Consider the following 21156-nt stretch of genomic DNA (forward strand, 5'->3'; position numbering starts at 1 on the left):
ATCGCGTAATGATAACGATTTATCTTCAAACCAGTTATATATAATATATATAACTGGTTCGGGGATAAATATATTATTTAATATTATATATATCAATGATAATTTAAAGTATTATGAATTATGATAACTGCAATGTTTTTATAAAAATTGATTAACCACGCCTTATGTAAAATGCGTCCTAATTGAAAAATAAAATATTTGTTTCAAAATATAATATATGACAATATTTAAATATAATATATCCTAGACTGATAAATCATCTCCGTTCAGAATCGTTTTTCGTATACAATGATACCTATCATTGCATTCAAATCTAACCTACCCTAGTCAGAGGTCCACCCCACCACCTAATGTACAGCAGAGCGACATCCACTTACCCGCTTTTTTACTTTGCTATTTCAAAGCATATGGAAATGCAGAAAAAACAATGTTTGGCAATTTAACGATGCCACAACATGCACTTTATGCTTATATTGATGAATTGGAAAACATATTTATAAATAGATTTCCACCCGTAGCTATTGAAAAAGAAGTAGGTGTTAAGTTAAAATTAAGCATAACAAAAATTGTATTTAGTCATCCATGTCCTCTATTTTATAAACAGTATTTAATTAATTATTTTATTAGATTTAGAATTCATGCTGCTATTAAATTTTTAAATAGGAATTTAATATCAGGAAAAAAAAAATAGAAAATTAAGTATATTAAATCATTTATGAATAAATTAGAAAGTAAGATAATTGTATTCAAATTTTGTACTTCATCAATATTATGTTAAGGGGGCTCCAGCGTATCATGTTTTAAGGAGTAATATTTAGGCAATTTACATAACATGAACATTTGGGCTATGTCTATGTGTGAGTAGTAAATGAACATTAGTGTGTGTAATCCATTATCGCGTGCCATGGACATTCGGTCGTCGACAGTATTACGAATTCCCAGAACTACGTATACCTAATTAAAATGGCAATATTATCATGTTCAATTGCGCACGTTATCTTTTACTATTATATTACCTACTAAAGTACTAACTACTCGGCTTTCGCTGCAATTCGCAAAAATGTACAATTACATTATACTACACAAGAGAATCACTTTGTTATTTCATAGTGGTGTGTGTGTACGGCGATCGTACAGACACACAAACAAAAAGATCGACGAATTCTTACTACAATAGTTTATTTCTATTCAAACATTACTTACAAATCGCTCGCGTACTAGGACGGCCGATGACTGACTAGGGGTCGTCTATGTCGCCTATATTTATTAAAAACGAAACAGGTTCTAGAATGTTCGCGACCCGGCACGCCACCGCACGACGGTTCGCGAACATTCGTTAAGCCGATAATAATAATAATAATACTCTAATTTACGTACGCTCCCAACAGCTCGGCCTTCCTGACTTTTGTTCGTCCCGAACATGGAACTATACAGTAAACTGTTAAATCTTATACAAAATAAACATACAAATACAAAATAAATGTAAAAATACAAAATCATATAAAAATACAAAATCATTACACCAATATATCTGACACAAAATATATATATAAAATCATTATGCCTACATATCTTACACAATAAATATAAAAAAAAAAAAAATAAATACAATACATATTATATTACACGTTTACATAATCAACATAAGTACTGCGTAAGGAAAGAAAGAGAAAAAAAAAAAAACTGATACGCTATGGTATGTTTGCCATTTTTACCCAACTTTTCATTTGGTCAGGACCAATTATACCTTCATACGGCCTTTGAGTAACTTGGTTACCTTCAATATCTCCGACAACATATCTATCATGATCTAGTACTTTTCTCACGACATATGGTCCTTTAAATTTAGGTATGAGTTTTTTATTCACGCCAAGAGTCACATCAACATTCTTTATCATGACATAATCACCAACATTATATTTTATAGGCTCCTTATGACTATCATTATAATATTCTTCGCTTTTCGTTTGTGTCTTAACAATTTGTTCGGACGCTTTTCCTCGGATCTCCAGCAAATCAAATTTATTTTCATTTATTTCCTCTAACACATGTCTCAGTTCATCATTCACATCTCCTACTTGATTAATACCAAACAACAATCTACTAGGTGTTTGTCCGGTCGATCTATGTACGGTGTTATTTATTGCAAACTCAACTTTATATATAACTCTGTCCCATTCGTCATTCGGTTCTGCGATTTTTGCTAACATTGGCACTATTGAACGGTTGACGACCTCAACCTGACCATTTGCTCTAGGTGTCCCGGTTGCTATCAACACATGTTCAATGGATTCCGACACCAAAAATGTTTTAAAGTCATTTGACGTGAAGGCAGTACCTCTGTCGGAAATAAGACGTTTTGGTTTTGAATAGGAACAAAAATATCCTTTTAAATGTGATACCACTTCTTCAGTTTTTGTCGTCTTACTCGGATAACATCGTACGAACTTAGAAAAACTATCAATAACGACCAAAATAAATTTATTATTATTTTTAGTTTTTTCTAACGGTCCTAAGTGATCAACATGAATAGTTAAGAACGGGCGGTCACCTTTCGGAATGCTATGTAAATACCCCTCGCGTTTGCCTGCTATCGGTGAATATTCTATGCACTTCAAACAATTACGTACATAATTACGAACTTTTAATTTCATTTCGGGAAACCAATATATTCGCCTAACATTTTCAATCACTTTTTCTACTCCTACGTGTGCCATGTCATCGTGGCAACTCCGAATTACATTATTTTCCATAGTTTGTGGTACGTAAAACAACAACTTATCTTTCTCTTTGCGATAAACTAGACCTTCTCGCAATTCAAATTTTTTATCACTTCTAACCTGTAAATTATTTCGAATTTTTACAATATTTTCGTCTATTCCTTGTTTTATCGCCAATATTTGTTCAAAAGTATTGGCTTCCAAAATTAAAATATTATGGCACCTACTCAACGCGTCAACGTGTCCCATTCCCGTTCCAGGTCGATGAATAATTTCAAAATCATAATTTTGCAATAAAAGAGCCCATCTGGATATTCTGGGATTAATAGTCTGCTTGTCCAATGTTAACCTTAAGCTATTACAATCTGTCACAATTTTAAAATGTATTCCAGCTAAGTAAACATGAAATCGTTTAATTGAATACACTACTGCTAAACATTCTAATTCAAAGCTATGATAACGAGATTCGGCCTCTGTCGTACGTTGACTAAAGTAAAACACTGGGTGGAGTTTCCCGGTCGACTGCCTTTGTAACAGTACTGAGCCATAACCATACGAACTAGCGTCACAGTGTAATTCTGTTTCAGCTGACGGGGAATATATACTAAGTATGGGCGTTTCGGACAATTTTTTCTTTAACGTATCGAACGAACATTGTTCAGCTTCACCGAAAACAAATTGAGTGTCTTTCTTCAGTAAATTGTGTAACGGTTTAGCAACTAACGAAAAATTGGATATGAATCGTCGGAAATAACTGGCTAATCCGATAAACTGTCGTACCTGTTTTTGATTCTTGGGGACAGGATAATTTGTAACGGAATCTATATTTCTAGGACTAGGACGTACACCTGATTCATTTATCACATATCCTAAGTACTCTATACTATCATACAAAAATGAACATTTATCTAACCGAAACTTCAAATCGAACTTGGCTGCGAGGTTAAACACTTTTTTTAAAATAATGAAATGATCTAGAACAGTTTCCGTCGCGATTAATATGTCGTCCATATACAGTATTATCTCTTCTTTATCAATTAAATCGGCAAAAATCTGTTGTGTAAATCTCGAAAAAACTTTAGGTGCATTTGCCAATCCAAACGGCATTTTTAAATATTCGAACTGCCCTAACGGCGTTACGAAAGAGGTAAACGGGACGGACTTCTCATTCATCCTAACATGATGGAACCCATTTTTTAAATCTATGTGCGAAAAATATTTTTTATTTTTCAATTTATCGATTTGGTCGTCAATAAGAGGTGCAGGAAAATTGTCTTTGACGGTGATTTTATTTAACTCACGATAGTCTACGCATAACCTAATATCACCTGTTTTCTTTCGTACGAGTACAATTGGACTGCTGTATGGACTTCTACTTGGCCTAATCACACCCTCTTTCAACAAATCACTTATTATAGCTTTTAATTTTTCTCTATCACTATATGATATGCGTCGCGCTCTGTAGGAAATAGGTTGATCGTGTTTAAGTACTAATTTCATCTCTAAATTCGGGTCAGTACTATCCTGTACACATCGTTTACCTAAAACATACTCACTTTTGTATAACTCTACCAATTCACTTACATACGTAAATTCCATTTTCGGGTTCACATTCAATTTTTCTTTCACACTCTCAAACTCGTGCTCATAATCCACACACAAAATTTGGTATAAACCGTCTGTCACTTTTGCTTGATTAACGTCATTGATTAAATTCAATCTTACAACACCATTTTGGAAACACAAACTTACACCTGGTTTAGTAATAAAATCTCTACCTAATATAGCATTCATTACCATAGTGTTATCAGGTACAATATAAAAACGTAACTTAAATCTATTATCATTAATAACAATTTCGGTTTCAAAAATACCTAACAATTCTAACTTTGTACCGTTTATACCAGAAAAATTACAACCATTTTCCAACGGTTTAATAACATCATAATTATAAGGTAACAACTCACGTTTTAGTAGACTAATCGGGCTTCCGGTATCAATGATCGCAGCGAACGTAATTCCACACGACGTGTCTTGGTCCACGGGAAAACTGCACTCGCAAACAACTTCATACGGCTTCGGGTGATCCTGTTCTGGTTTCGGTCGTTCTTGATTCACATTCATCACTCCGGAATCTCCTTCTGTTGTTGTACCACCTTTCAATGCATCTTCGCGTTTCGTCGACGTTGTGCGCGTCAGACTCGGGCACTTCGAACGTTGGTGCGTGGTTGACCCGCACTGATAACAAGCGCCTTTCTCAATACGTGGTTTCGTACACGACGATGCAATGTGTGACTTTGAGCCACAATTAAAACAAATTTTAACAGGTCCGCCAGCATTTGAGCTCGGAGCAGTGGTCTGTCGAGATCCTGAAGTACGCGTAAACGTGGGCGTCCTAGGGATTTGTTGTTCTTTCGGCGTTGACGTAAGTTGTCTTATGCGTAACGCGCGTGACGCGTCCAAACGTTCGAAACTAACAACATCATTTAACAATTCGTCGACATCTGCGTGGTCGCGGCTTAACAAATGCACGCTTAACTCTTTTGAATACAGACCTTCGAGCACTTGCATTTTCGTCTCTTGAAAACTTAATTCAAGTAACGAACACAAATGAACCTTTTCGTGAAAATATTCGAGCACATTTTCACTTTTGCGTTGGACACGACGTACCATTTCTTTCCATCTGTCTCCGATTGAAACTTTTCCAACAAAAGTCCGTTTAAACTGCGTTTCAAACTCGATCCAACTTACGATTTTTCGTGACGAAAACCAATGCTTGGCAGGTCCTTCCAGATTCGTGCGCACCGACTGCAACTTAAAGTTGTCGGGCCATTGATTTAAATTAGCTACACTGTTGACGGTATTCAGCCAATCAAGAGCTTGAAATCCAGGATTTAGTCCGTCAAATACAGGTATAGACTTATGAAAATCCGGTGCGAACGTTATTTCGTTTGTCGACTTTGTCTGTTGCATATTCAACAGCTCCATTAACATACGGTTTTGAACCATCAATGTCTCCAACATTTGCTTCGTGTCTACCGTAGGTTCAACATTCTGAGGTGCAGCCGCTCCATTTGCACCAGTGTCATTCGACGACGTACTTCCGGTCGCCGGTGTCGAAATCGGTTCTTCACCCTTTCCTGACGAACTCATACTTTCTACTTGTTGACCGCTTACTGAACGACTTGCTGCTAACGTACGTGATCTCGTAACTACGCCCTGACTTTCGTTGGTCATGTGTCAAACGACGCTTACTGTTTGACACAGACTAAAAACTTACGGTTGACTGCGGTATCGTACGGACTACGGAGGTGCGTAAATTAATGAATTTCATTAAAACGTACCCCACACCTGAGCTGGTGTGTGTGTACGGCGATCGTACAGACACACAAACAAAAAGATCGACGAATTCTTACTACAATAGTTTATTTCTATTCAAACATTACTTACAAATCGCTCGCGTACTAGGACGGCCGATGACTGACTAGGGGTCGTCTATGTCGCCTATATTTATTAAAAACGAAACAGGTTCTAGAATGTTCGCGACCCGGCACGCCACCGCACGACGGTTCGCGAACATTCGTTAAGCCGATAATAATAATAATAATACTCTAATTTACGTACGCTCCCAACAATAGTTATTAACTATTACATTGCTTAACATTTTTATATACAAATACAATTATTTAAAAAAGTAGTGTTAAAAACCATCCTCGATAGGAAAAGGAAACTCACGTTCATTTACTAAATCAATTAATTCTAAAACCATATAAAAATAAATAAAAAATAAAAAACTTAAAAATTGATAAATTTTTTTTTCGAAATATTCAATATAGCCAATATGTAAATTTGATTTTCAGAAAAATTTATATGGTTAAAACACTTATTTAAGTCAAAAGGCTGATTTTTTAAAAAATTTTTAAATATAAATATTTTCGTTAGGTAAATTATAATATAATTTATAGTTTATACATCAAAAATTATTAAAATAAATACAATAAAAAATTAATAAAATTTAACATGCACTTATTTAAAAATGTTCTTTTAAAATATTTTTTTTAAACTTTATTATTATTTGAAATTACAAGGTTTCTAACATAATCTAGATCGTAATTTACATAACGAAAATATTGATAGTGTTATTATACTTTGTATTTCCTTGAAATTTAAATATATGTGGGTTGTATTAAATTTGGAAAAATATAATTATTATTGTCGCCCATTAGTAATGTTCTATACCTATCCAATAATCTTTATCGGCTAATTGTTTCCGACTTCCGAGAATCTATGACGGCCGGTCGGCAGCCGCGAGCCGCCGCAGAAATAAACTCTCGCACGCGCAGGAACATGTCAATACTTTACGAAAAGTGAAATATAATATTCATGTTTGCAATGCTATAAAAACTACTAAAAGCGGTAGTAAATTAAACATACTTCCTGAAGGCCGATTGTAATTTTGAAAAAATGGTTGAATTTATAAACTTCTAGACTATGCTCTTTAGGAATCACTTTTTCGATTTAAAATTAGATGTGCCAAAAATAAATACAAATGTAACGTAATTATTTCATGGAATTTTTGAAAAAAAAATCGTTATTTTAAGGTCTTTTAAAATTGAAAATTGAAAATCGACTTCCTAAATAACCTAGATATTTTGTCAAAGAGTTCATACATGTATAAAAAATTAAAATCGGACATTCCAAAGTATGTGTAATTTACTACCGCTTATTGGTCTAAAACGCTTGAAAAATTCGTCTGCTGCGACCCCCTTAATAATAAATGTATAATATGTATTTACTTTTAATTGTTAATTTATTGATTGGAATTGTGAAAATGTAAATTAATATTTATTTGTAGACAACAATTTGCTTATTTTATTTCTATATTACTTTTACCAAAATATAATATTATTATTATTGAGTTGAAATTGAAATTGAAAAGTTCTCGGAGCAAAATCAAAATTCAAATTTCAATAATATGGTATGTATGTATACTCAATAATTTAGTATTTGTGTTTGTAGTCACACTGATTTGGGCGGAGACCAATCACAGTACCGTATTCATTTTTTACATTGCAGCATAGGAAGTGCACAATCTGTTTTCATATAACCTGTGGTATGATGACATCGATACGTGTTCTCGTCAATTCTAGCGCACCACGCCTACTGTAGTTCTCGTTATTTCATTGGTCGTAATAATTTTGGCTCCAATATTTTATATTATGAAAATATTACATGATACTGTGTTGATACCGTATTACCAAAAGGCATCACATACTTACTACTCATATCTTTTTGTTTTATTTAACTCGAGTGTTTTGTTCATTGTTGTCTGTTTACTTATTGACTTGTTAATAATATAATACAAATATGCTGGTTTGCTGCTTTACAAGTTGCCTTAGTGGAAGTAAAAAGATCAAGTGGAATACTGTTGAACCACCCATTTTTAATAATTTTGTTGATTAATGCAAAAACAAACTCCATTTTCTTAATATTTCTCAACAGTTAATATTGTTAACTGTAGTTATAAATGTTACTATTATAATTTTTAATACGGAAATATAAAATTGGATACCAAATATAAAAATATATAATACAAATTATTAATTAATGATATCATTTATTGATGATAAGTGATAATGTCACACGAAGGCGTATCACTTAAATGTCATCATACCATGTTCTTTTATCATGGGTAGGGTCATGAAAATTGTAATAATAAATATTAATCTACTAACACTTTAATAATTTTTAACAATCGTCTGATAGTATATCAAGTACTTTTTAGATTAAATATTTAATGTTATTTTTAAAATTTTTATAAAACCATTTTCAAGGACTATGTTATACAGGGTGATTTTTTTTATCGTGAACCAGTTAATATCTCGGGAAGTATAAGGAATTTTAAAATAACTTTTTTTTTTACTTTCTAGGTTTTACTATTTTAGAGTGTGTTACAATTCTGATAATTTTAACTTTCTCCCTTATTTTCTAAAACACTATCAACTTTCGATTTTCAAATGGCAATACCTATTTTCGATCACGAAAATCTATTAACATACTGAAAAAAATAATATTAACGTTTACAGAATTTAATTTGAGTAATCCGTTTTCGACTTATTAATGCTTAAATATTCGTTCAATTTACTGCTACTGGGCAATTTTACAAACCCAACAGTAAAAACCAGAAGTCAAAACGAAATTTTATCTCAATTTAACAATACCCATAACGGTCATATTCGATAACAATAAGATAGATAAACAATAATATTAGAAAAAAAAATGTCCTATCACCACTCCCACCGGAACACCGAGTGTCAGTGAACGACCACTAGCCACCAGCAGCGCGACTGTATCACCCTTAGACCATATCATGGTTGAAATATACAAGGTTATTGAGGAGCGTCTAAAGTTTAGACTCTAAACCATAGACATATAAATATATAATATATAATATATTTATATGTCTATGGTCTAAACACAGAACTGAACCGTGGCCTTTCTGCGCATGCGCGAGTACCATATCAAGAATTGGAATCTCTTATCATTTTATCGATATCATAGAATTCATTAAAACTTTTAAAACTTAATTACTTTTTTAATATGAATTATGAATATGTTTACGAATAAATTTAATTATTATAAAAACTTTTTTGATAAGAAGGTACAAGTTAATAATTCCATTAATGAGTTCCAGTGAACAATACTTATGAAAATAAAGTAAAATAAAAGTACGTTTATTTACCAGCAGGAGGAAACTCGTAGAAATATGCAGATCTTGGACTCAGACACCTGAAACATATAATACGATGCATAATAAGTAATAGTAAATAACTTCATGTCTTCGTGAGTATATACATAAAACAATTTTAAAATTATATTCAACTAATATGCATATAAGAAAATATCATCACAAATTATTAGCAAGACTTTTAATAGAGTAAAAATTTCTTCTTTTCTTTCTCTGGCACTTATTACTCTCTAAGAGTTTTGGATAGATAATATATAGATAATATAGATAATACTATCGACAAAATTTTCTTATATTAATTGTAGAAGTATAATAGTTAGTTTTCTAATAAAATATTATACTACTATTTTTGTACTACATAAATATTATAAACAATAATAACCATAAAAGAGATTGTTGAAAAAGATCTTTCTAAGATAATATTATATATGTGTAAATATATTAACTTATTTTTAAATTTTGTTTAAACGCTTGATCATTTTGTCCCTAGAAAAAATCTATTTTTGCAAATTTTACAATGATGTGTGTTTTTTTTTTTTTTTTTTGTGTCTGTGTACAGCATAACTAGTCGAAATAATGCTTTGATTTCAAACTTTGGGGGTGGTTTCCGATGTAAAATTTAAGATCCTTGGTGCATTATAGAGGTCAAAAGTAAACATTTTCCAACAGTTTTCAAAAAAATCGAGAAAAACAAAAAAAAAATGACAGAAAAACGGGAACTTTTACGCAAAATCAGTTTTCGACCAAATCGATTTTTTTATATGGTTGTAATTCAAAAAATAATCACTTTAAATACTTGAAATTTTCACCAAATGTTTATGTTAGTGTTCTCTATCCTTTTGAATTTTTTTGAGTTATTTATAGACCACTGAAATTTACACTTTTTTTTTGAAGTGTCGGTAAAAAAATGTTGGACGACCAAAAAAACTTGAAAATTTAATACAAGGTTCCTTATGAGTTTTTCTTATTGTAGCTAAAAAAAATTAAAAATCGTAAGTCACAATTTTTTTTAATAAGCTTTTATAGTTCAAAATTTTACGAGATCTGTCGAAAACACGAAAATTTGCAAGTAATTTTGAAGTTGAAAAATCATAAAATTTTTTGCGTTTATAACTAAGGATTAAAAATACAACACTATGTTCTCCATAAGTTTTCCTTCAAGTAGCTATAGAGAAAACTCGATGTATCATTATAGAAAAAATTTTAAGTGCGTTTGAATTTTAAATTTTTACGAAATAGCGTAACGATAACGATTTATCCTGAAACGATTTTAAATATTTGTTATTATTCAAAAAGTATAAGTCCTAGATACTTGATAATTTTACCAGTTATTAGGATTGGTATTTTCTTTACATGATTAAATTTTCAAAATATTTTGACTTTTTTTGAGATATTTATAGACGACTGAAATTTTCAATTTGTCTGAAAATTTTTTTTTGAAGTGTCGATAAAATTTTTTGGCCCTATCAAAATACTTGAAAATTTAATACAAAGTTCCTCATAAGTTATTCTTAAAGTGATTAAAAAATTATAAAAATACATAGGCACAATTTTTTTTTATAAGCGTTTATAGTTCAAATTTTTACGAAATCTGTCGAAAATGTGAAAATTTGCATGTAATTTTGAAGCTGAAAAATCATAAAATTTTTTGTGTTTATAACTAAAGATTAAGAATACATCACTAAGTTTTCCATAAGTTTTACTTCAAGTAGCTATAGAGAAAACTCGAAGGGTCATTATAGGAAAAATTTTAATTGCGTTTGAATTTTAAATTTTTACGAAATAGTGTAACGATAACGATTTATCCTGAAACGATTTTAAATATTTGTTATTATTCAAAAAGTATGAGTCCTAGATACTTGAAAATTTTACCAGTTATTAAGATTGGCATTTTCTTTACATGATTTAATTTTCAAAATATTTTGACTTTTTTGCGATATTTATAGACAACTGAAATTTTCAATATTTCTGAAAATTTTTTTGGAAGGGTCGATAAAATTTTTTTGGCCCTATCAAAATACTTGAAAATTGAATACAAAGTTCCTCATAAGTTATTCTTATAGTAATCAAAAAATTATAAAAATACATAGGCACAATTTTTTTTATAAGCATTTAAAATTCAAATTTTGACTAAATACATAAAAATTACGGCAATGTTCAAATTATCTTAGATAGAAATTCATAAAAGTTTTTCTTTTTAAATCTAAGATTTGTGAATTTAATACAAGGCTCATAATATATTTTTACAATAGCAGTTGAAAAATAAAATAAATATATAGTCACACATTTTTTTTATAAGCATTTATAGTTCAAATTTTGACTAAATACATAAAAATTACGGCAATGTTCAAATCATCTTAGATCGAAATTCATAAAAAATTTTCCTTTTATACCTAAGATTTGAAAATTGAATACAAGGCTCCTAAAATATTTTTACAATAGCAGTTGAAAAATACAAGAAATGTATAGTCACATTTTTTTTTACTAGCATTTAAATTTTAATTTTGACAACATATTCGTAAAAATCACGTAAATTCGCAAATTATTATAAGCTAGAAATCCATAAAAAATTTTCTTTTTAAATGTAAGATTTGAAAATTTAATGAAAGATTCCTTACAAATTTTTCAATCTTTATCACAAAAAAAATGTCCACCGGAATTTCAAATTAAATTTTTATTAGCATTTGAATTTCAAATATTGACAAAAATTCGTCAAAACCATGAATATTTGCAAATTATTTTGTAGTTCAAAATTCATATAATATTATTTGTATTTATATCTAAGGTTATAAAATTTAACAACAAGTTTTCCACAAGTTTTGCTTCGAATAGCTATTGAGAAAATTTGAAGCGTCATTATAGGAAAAATGTTTTAGCGTTCAAGTTTTAAATTTTTATGAAATCGCGTAATGATAACGATTTATCTTCAAACCAGGTATTCGTATATATAAGGTATTATGAATTATGATAACTACATTAATTGATTAACCATGTCTTATGCAAAATGCGTCTTAATTGAAAAATAAAATATTTGTTTCAAAATAGAATATATGACAATATTTAAATATAATATATCCTAGACTGACAAATCATCTCCGTTCAGAATCGTTTTTCGTATACAATGATACCTATCATTGCATTCAAATTTAATCCCATCCATTACAGTAACCTACTGTACAGCAGAGCGACATCCACGACTTACCCGCTTTTTTTAATATGAATTATGAATATGTTTTATTTCATTAATAACTTAAACTAAAAATACATAATGATTAAAAAAAAAAAAAATTAAATCAAAATTAGGGCTATTATCTAAACATCAATATGCATTAATTTATGTATCCAAATGCTCTGCTATCCCGACATAAATATGAGTGAACATATATTTCATATGTATTAAATTCCAACCATCAAAAATAGATAGGTAGTCTTAAAAAGTTTAGATATTCAAGATTCTACTGTAAATAATTTTGGCATTTCCATTATTTACTTTTCAGTTTTTTTAGCGTACAATCTTCCATCTTTATGAATTCGAGTTTACTTTAATCATTTATCATATTATTATGTATACAAAATAAAATAATATAAAAACTACATCATATTACATTTTCATAAGTATTGTTCACTGGCACTCATTAATGGAATTATTAACTTGTACCTTCTTATCAAAAAAGTTTTTATAATAATTAAATTTATTCGTAAACATATTCATAATTCATATTAAAAAATTAATTAAGTTTTAAAAGTTTTAATGAATATTAATTCTATGATATTGATAAAATGATAAGAGATTCCAATTCTTGATATGGTACTCGCGCATGCGCAGAAAGGTCACGGTTCAGTTCTGTGTTTAAACGCTCCTTGTTATTGCATATCGACAAAAATTGTTATCATCAGATACAAAATGGCTGCGTAAAGGGATATCACAAATATTACAATTATATCAATTTTTCTTATCATAGAAATTGGAAAATACACTTTATAATATTCAAAATTACCGCGCATATATACTCGATTATGATTGGCTCCCTTTACGCTGCCATTTTTGTTATTATCATCAAATATTTGGTAGAGAAGGGGTATATATGCAATAACCTTGTATATTTCAAGATTTCAACCATGGACCATATACTAATATACTATGGTTGGAGCCACGGCGTATTTTTTTGTTGCTGATATCATCGACGAGTCTCTTGATTAGGTGCTCGATATGCGCATGTGTGAGGTTAATCGTCGCATATTTACCAGCTGGGGAATTAGATATCAGAATACGCCTGAATACGGTATTTTATTTTATTTTTTCGTGTATTATACGGCATACGCGTAATTTGTATTTAAGACTTATATAATATTTGATATTATCTTAGATCATATTAATAATTAATATCATTAATAATCCATATGATAAACATCGCGTAATCTCGTATAACCTCGCGCATGCGCAGATTAAGCACCTAATCAAGAGACTCGTCGATGATATCGGCAAAAACTTTTTGTGTGGACCATAATTCGCCGTGGCTCCATCCATAGCATAAAGAACAGGTTAAGCATCGCGCGCCGTATCAGCGGTCAGAACTAGTTACGGTCCGCGTAGTTAATAAAACCGCCGAGCGCTGCTAGTCAGACGGGCTAGATTTTTATTATTCCCAATTGAAAAGAACGTTTTACGTCGTGTCCTACGTGAGTCCGGCGAGTGCGGTGAAAAAAACAAAACAGCTTGTATTTCGCCGCATCGGAGTACCGGACGCACCGCACTGCGGCGGAACAGCATAGTCAGAATAGAATTCGTTCGCTCTCGCCGCCCTCGCCGGATTCACGTAGGACACGACGTTATGCTTGCAGAATGCAGTTCAGTCTTGTAAAATTGTTAAGTATTCGAATAAATGTAATAATATGAATATGTATTCAAATACTTTTTTTAGATACTGAGCGGAGCAATGAATGTATTGATTATACAATGATGTGTGTTTTTTTATTTTTTTGTGTTTGTCATCACGTTTTAGGACAGTAAAAATGCTTAGATTTTCTTCAACAGTATCTTTTCTGATAGGAAAGTGAACCTAAATGGTGCTTTGGGGAGTAAAAAGTAAAAATTTTCCAGTAGTTTTCAAAAGCGCCGTGAAAAACAAATGAAAATTTAAGGAAAAAACGGGAATTTTTACGTTAACCCAATTTTCATCAAAATCGATTTCGGTTAGGTTAGGTTATTTCGGTTATTTTTACTTTATATTTTTAATATTTTTTAACTGTCGTTTATAAAAAATCAAAATTAAAACTTAATTTCTTTTCTTTTTTGCCCGATGCTTTTGAAAACGTCTTGGAATAAAAAAAATAAACTCGCCAATACACTAACCAGATTCATTATCTAACCGGAAGTTTAAAATCAAAGCATTATTATTTCGACAAATCGTCGTGTAAAAAGACACAAAAAATAAATGAATAAATAAATTACAATTCAATGTAAAATCGCTCGGCTCAGAATCTAAAATTTATGGTATAGCTAGGTTAGAATATTTTTATTCGAAGCTGTTTTTATCATTTTATATTTGAATAAATATAACTGTAAAACTTGTAAATTGATATTGTAATTTTTATGATTTTAAATAAAATCAATACACTCACTTCTTCAATAAAATATAATAAAGTATATGTCTTATGGGACCTTTTTGTTAAATAAATTTAACTGCAAGCGACGGTCACTTGCCTTTATTCGCTGGCAGAACTATATCAAACAAATTTAAAAATTTTCAATAATTGTTTTCTTGGGGGGGGGGGGGGCTGTGAGTGTTAAAAATCGATTAACGTATAATTGAATGATTATTTTAAATTCTAAATAATCTGAGAACATATTTTTATTGGGAAACGGGTAGATTAGATACATATTTCAATGGAAAACCGATGCTTCGTTGTTTGGCATACCTATTGTGGATTGTAACGATTTGTTACCAAGCATAAATTTAATTCTGAATGAAAAAGTTAAAACACAGGTAAACAAAAATATTTAAAACCAAAAAAAATTAAATTTAAGGTATTATAAGTAAATGAACATTTTTTTTTTTTTACGTTAAGTTTTGTAGTTTGTACCTCAATACAAAAAAAGATGCCTACTAAACATCTTTACTTTGCCAAATTTGTGAGAATTATAAATTTATCTTAATATTTTGATTTTCTTTTATTAGAACTGCAGGACCTTGTATTAAGTTTTCAAGATTTATGATCAAGCAAAACGTTATAACTAGATGGATAAATATGTTATTATAGTTGCAATAAGAAGGTCTCATAATATAAAATTGTTATAGGTTAGAATATTTTTAAATGTTTTAAAGAAGAAACACAACGATTGAAAAACAATATAGTAATACAATATCAACTGTTTAAATAATAGGTATTGCAAATTAAATATGCCACTCTGTGTTCGTTGTTACATTAAATACAGACGTACAATCGACATTGTATACGTGGCCCAGGAGAATAATATAAGGTATAGAAAAAAAAATGATTATTATCAAAACGTTGAATATCCACTAAATAATTTAAATTTTCATAAATATGTTTATGTTAGTATTTCAATACGTACAATACATTGAATACATGGTCTCGATAATATTACACTTTTGAGACTAAATTCAAATTTCCTCTTAAATTGTATGAATTCCAATAATCAATTTTTGAATCGTGCTGTCAATAGTAAAAATAATTATATCATTTAGTGCAATTAATAAAATGTAAATTTCAGGTTATTACAGTCATTTGTTTTTGAATAACTTTAAAATAAGAATATCGGTAGCTACACGAGAAATCGAGTGAATATCCAATGTTGTAATTCAAATGGTCATAAACATTTAATTTGAGATTTCGGTAGAAATTTTTATTTGATAAAAGTACACAAACTCATGAAGAATCTTGTATTTAATTTTCAAATCTTAGATATAAAAGATTTAATTTTTATAAATTTCCAACACTAAATAAATTACAAATGTTATTGAGTTTTACCTATTTTTGTCAAAATTTGGAATTAATAAAAAAAATTTTTACTTTATATTTTTAATATTTTTTAACTGTTGTTTATAAAAAATCAAAATTAAAACTTAATTTCTTTTCTTTTTTGCCCGATGCTTTTGAAAACGTCTTGGAATAAAAAAAATAAACTCGCCAATACACTAACCAGATTCATTATCTAACCGGAAGTTTAAAATCAAAGCATTATTATTTCGACAAATCGTCGTGTAAAAAGACACAAAAAATAAATGAATAAATAAATTACAATTCAATGTAAAATCGCTCGGCTCAGAATCTAAAATTTATGGTATAGCTAGGTTAGAATATTTTTATTCGAAGCTGTTTCTATCATTTTATATTTGAATAAATATAACTGTAAAACTTGTAAATTGATATTGTAATTTTTATGATTTTAAATAAAATCAATACACTCACTTCTTCAATAAAATATAATAAAGTATATGTCTTATGGGACCTTTTTGTTAAATAAATTTAACTGCAAGCGACGGTCACTTGCCTTTATTCGCTGGCAGAACTATATCAAACAAATTTAAAAATTTTCAATTATTGTTTTCTTGGGGGGGGGGGGGGGCTGTGAGTGTTAAAAATCGATTAACGTATAATTGAATGATTATTTTAAATTCTAAATAATCTGAGAACATATTTTTATTGGGAAACGGGTAGATTAGATACTCTTAAATTGTATGAATTCCAATAATCAATTTTTGAATCGTGCTGTCAATAGTAAAAATAATTATATCATTTAGTGCAATTAATAAAATGTAAATTTCAGGTTATTACAGTCATTAGTTTTTGAATAACTTTAAAATAAGAATATCGGTAGCTACACGAGAAATCGATAAAAATGATGATGGACATGTAATTGCCGCGTGGCTTGATTATCCTGATACTCCACAGATAGGGACAAAAATATGAATAAAATACTCAGCACATATGATTGCCAATTAGTCCAACAGCGTCCAGTTGAATCAAAGTAAAACTATCCATCTGAAGCGTTCTCATATACCTGTGGTTTGTGCATGTGCTACAACTATTCACAAATCACAAGGAGGTATTTATGGTCAAGTGGTATATGAATATGACAGGAGGCACTCACTATCTTTGCTTTATGTAGCTTTGTCACGAGTTTCTAGTCTAGGAGGACTGTTTATCATCACTCAAAATGATTAAAAGGAATTCTATCATGGTCGAAGAATTACAGAATCTAGATCATGTCTTCGTGATGAATTTAAAAGGCTTTTTGCCCAACCACTTATAACAATTGATAGACGAATTAATGAATTCATCAATTCATCAAGAGGGACTGTCAATTCACAGTTTTAATTGTCGAGGTCTTGAAACCCATTGTCCTGAAATTTGTGATAACGTTTTGGAAAATTAAAAAATTTTGATTTTCTCAGAGGTGTATCAAAAACACTCTAACGGCATCGATGAGGATATCAATATTCCAACTTTCAAACGTGTGGTAAAATATAGACGACCAGGTGTATCACATGGAGAAGTAGCTATTTATCATAATACTAAAGACACAGTACTTTTTTACATACCTTGTCACTCCTGCTATTCACTTGATAAGAGGACAATCGTCGGATTTGCATGCAGCAATATCAACAGGAATCGATGAAATATGTATCGCTGAGTGTAAAAGGCCAAATGGAAAACTTATAATTATTGTAGCAGTCTACATTTCACCAAATAAAAACATAACAGATATAATCCAATTCATGGTTGCTTTAATATACACCTGACTACCTGAGGCTCAACATTACTTGGCACCGGGATAAATTATCGATGATTTTAAGTGGGAACTTTAATGTTAGGTTTGACTCCGAAGATTACGGAACCATTAAAAATTTTCCTGCGAGAAAAACTCCAGTCAAAAATGAATAATGATCCAACGATTCCTATGACAAAATCTGGCACCACAATAGATGCGATCTTTACACGACATCTTCATGGTGTTCAATCACAGAACTACATTTCCTACTTTAGTTACCATAAACCAATAATAACTGCAGTTGCACCGATAGAACCACAAGATGACAGATTGGAAATACAAGAAATATCATTGTAAAATCTATTGCAGTTAATAAACGTACTTTTCTTTGTTTTTTTTAATTAATATTTTCAGTGTGTGTTTTATGTGTTTTTTTCGTACTGATTTTTTTCACTCCTTCCCTATCTCACTTATGATTTAAAGGACCCAATACTTATGAAAGAAGTTTTACTTCCCCAGAGTGTAATTTTTTTTAAGTAAATCATATTAGATTAGTTTTTATTGGCTTTATCCAAAAGTTACTACTTCACCAGTTTTGTGAGAATTATGAATATTTCTTGGAGATATCGAGAAATAATATAGAATAGTTTGAACCACGTTCAATCTATATCAAGTGTTATATACAATCCGCCACAAACAAGTGACAAGAAATCTTTTACCCATAACTAAACCATTACATAACCGTAACTTGTATAAGAATAATTACACTATCATCAATTTTCGTTTTAGTATTTTTATTTTTTCTTATTTTCATTAGCGCAGGTGATACTTTAATATATTGACTATTAATAATATGGTAAAAGTTTAAAAGTGTTATTATACGTAACTTGTAATTGAGGGGCGACATTCCAAAGTGTACTATTGCCAAAAATTGAATATATGTGTTATACATCAAAACATATAGTTTAAATGGCGGGGAATCGTTTGAAACCATCAAATTATGCCTAAACGTACTATTTCCTATCAATAAATTGATTACAAATACTAAGATTGCGTCAAAATGCACTACTGCCGATGGGGAGAATTTATCAGAATGTACTATGTGTACTGAATCTATCAATTTGACCAAAATGTACTATTGCCCATGGTAATTTAAAAATCAGACCATAGAAATATTTCAAAAAGAACTATTTCCATGTTTTTTTTTAAAATGTACTATATCCAGACTACGTCATAACGTACTATTGCCCATGATAAAAAGGAAATTTAGTACATCGGTTATATTCAAGATGCACTATTGCCATGTGTTACAAATGAAAAAGTTATTCCTTATTTAAATTTTGAGTTTATATTTATTCTAACTTCATGTTATCACTATAGCTGTGCGGATTTACATTTTCATATAGTGATTATAATAACCTAAAAGGTAAAACATAATAGAACGTTTCTAACTTCATCATTATACCATCAAATTCGCTCCAAAACTTGGCTGTTATCATTAATGAATACGTGATAGATAATAGTTTAAATTTTATTTTGCTTTTGAGGCTTAAAACAATTATTTTTACATGCCATTGCCTTATAAACACGTCTTCCTTAAACGTAAAGATGACTTCGAAAGGCCGCATAAGAAATTTAATAAAAAATGCAAGAGTAATGGTAAGATATTTAGTATTCATAATTTGTAGTAGTTAGTATGTACCTAAATTTATAATGCTTTAACAATAATAATATGTTTATACCTAAAACTAATATAGCTATAACTTATAAAGTCTTATAAAACTATTACATTTAGTGTATTAGGTATAAACAGTATGCAGTTTTGTATTCATTACTCATTATTATAATGTTAACATGACATTTTGTATGTATGAATTATATTTTATTAAAATTTAAAATGTTATAACAGGATACTACTGAAGACGGTAATACCTCAACAATACCCCATCTACCAGATATTGCTGTTGAAAATAATGTATCAAATAATGATAAGAATATTCATCAATGGCTACAGGAGGTAGATACAATCAAATGTGTACCTAGTATAATAATTAATAATTAATATTCTATAATAAAATTATAATATAAATACTATGTCTTCAAAAAACTAATGAGTTAAATATAAGTAAATAAAGTTTTGTATTCATAACTTATTATAATAAGCATGACATTTTTGTTAAGGTGTATGAATTCAATTTTTTTTTAATATATTACCTACTTTTTAACAGGTTACTGATAAATAGGGTGGGTAATATGTACATAATACTTTAAAATATGTTCTATTATATTATATTATAATTATATTGATATTCATTTTCAATGAACATTTTTTTTTTTATTGTGTAATAATATATTTGATAAAGATAAAGATAATATCTAATATTGTTAAATTATTTTATTTGTTTTATTTTAGTAATTTCTCCTTTTACCTTTATTAATGAATTCATAGATTCTGATTCACAAGGAATATTGTAAAAAAAAAAAGTTTGTTTTATTATTAAGGTTATTATTTATTAGTTATTCGGTACCATGCTATCCAAAAGGCAAAAACTGTAAAATATTTGTATTGGCAATATGTTTGAAGACAAACTTTACAACTTAACTGTTTTCATCCATCATACTTTATTCAAAAAAGGCTACTTAATTTTGACCATTGGGTTTTATTTCATAAATACTATTCAACATCTGTAGGAAATTATGGAATAAGTACATTTTGGAAAAACTTGGTTCACTATTCTCTAAATTCTTAAGTAAGTCAAAGTGTACTATTGGATGGAAATAGTACCCTATGGCGCAACCAACATTTAAAATTATCAATTAAAATAATAAAATAATAATTTTAAGGTAATTTTGACTTGAGAAGTATAATAAGTATATTTTTCTGAATTTTTAACATATTTTACCTTTTTTCTACTGTTTAACAACAGTATACAATAGAAAATCGTGATTCC

The 21156-nt window shown here is 29.7% G+C and overlaps 1 long non-coding RNA gene across 4 annotated transcripts in view; it reads left to right on the top strand.

Moving 5' to 3' along the window:
* The window catches only part of LOC149055474 (uncharacterized), a 27537-nt gene extending 7105 nt beyond the window's left edge, over positions 1-20432 (top strand). Inside the window, exons 4-6 of one of the 4 annotated variants that reach the window (XR_016192138.1) lie at positions 9466-9563; positions 17261-19864; positions 20115-20432. This is a non-coding gene — a long non-coding RNA (uncharacterized LOC149055474). The remainder of the gene's footprint in view (positions 1-9465; positions 9564-17260; positions 19865-20114) is intronic. The other 3 variants (XR_016192137.1, XR_016192136.1, XR_016192139.1) reach the window with 3 other exon arrangements.
* The last annotated feature ends 724 nt before the right edge of the window (positions 20433-21156 follow it).

Source organism: Diuraphis noxia, unplaced genomic scaffold (genome assembly GCF_037042655.1).
Source record: "Diuraphis noxia isolate RWA-SAM2 unplaced genomic scaffold, SU_Dnox_SAM2 contig0005, whole genome shotgun sequence".
Taxonomy (NCBI): Eukaryota; Metazoa; Arthropoda; class Insecta; order Hemiptera; family Aphididae; genus Diuraphis; species Diuraphis noxia.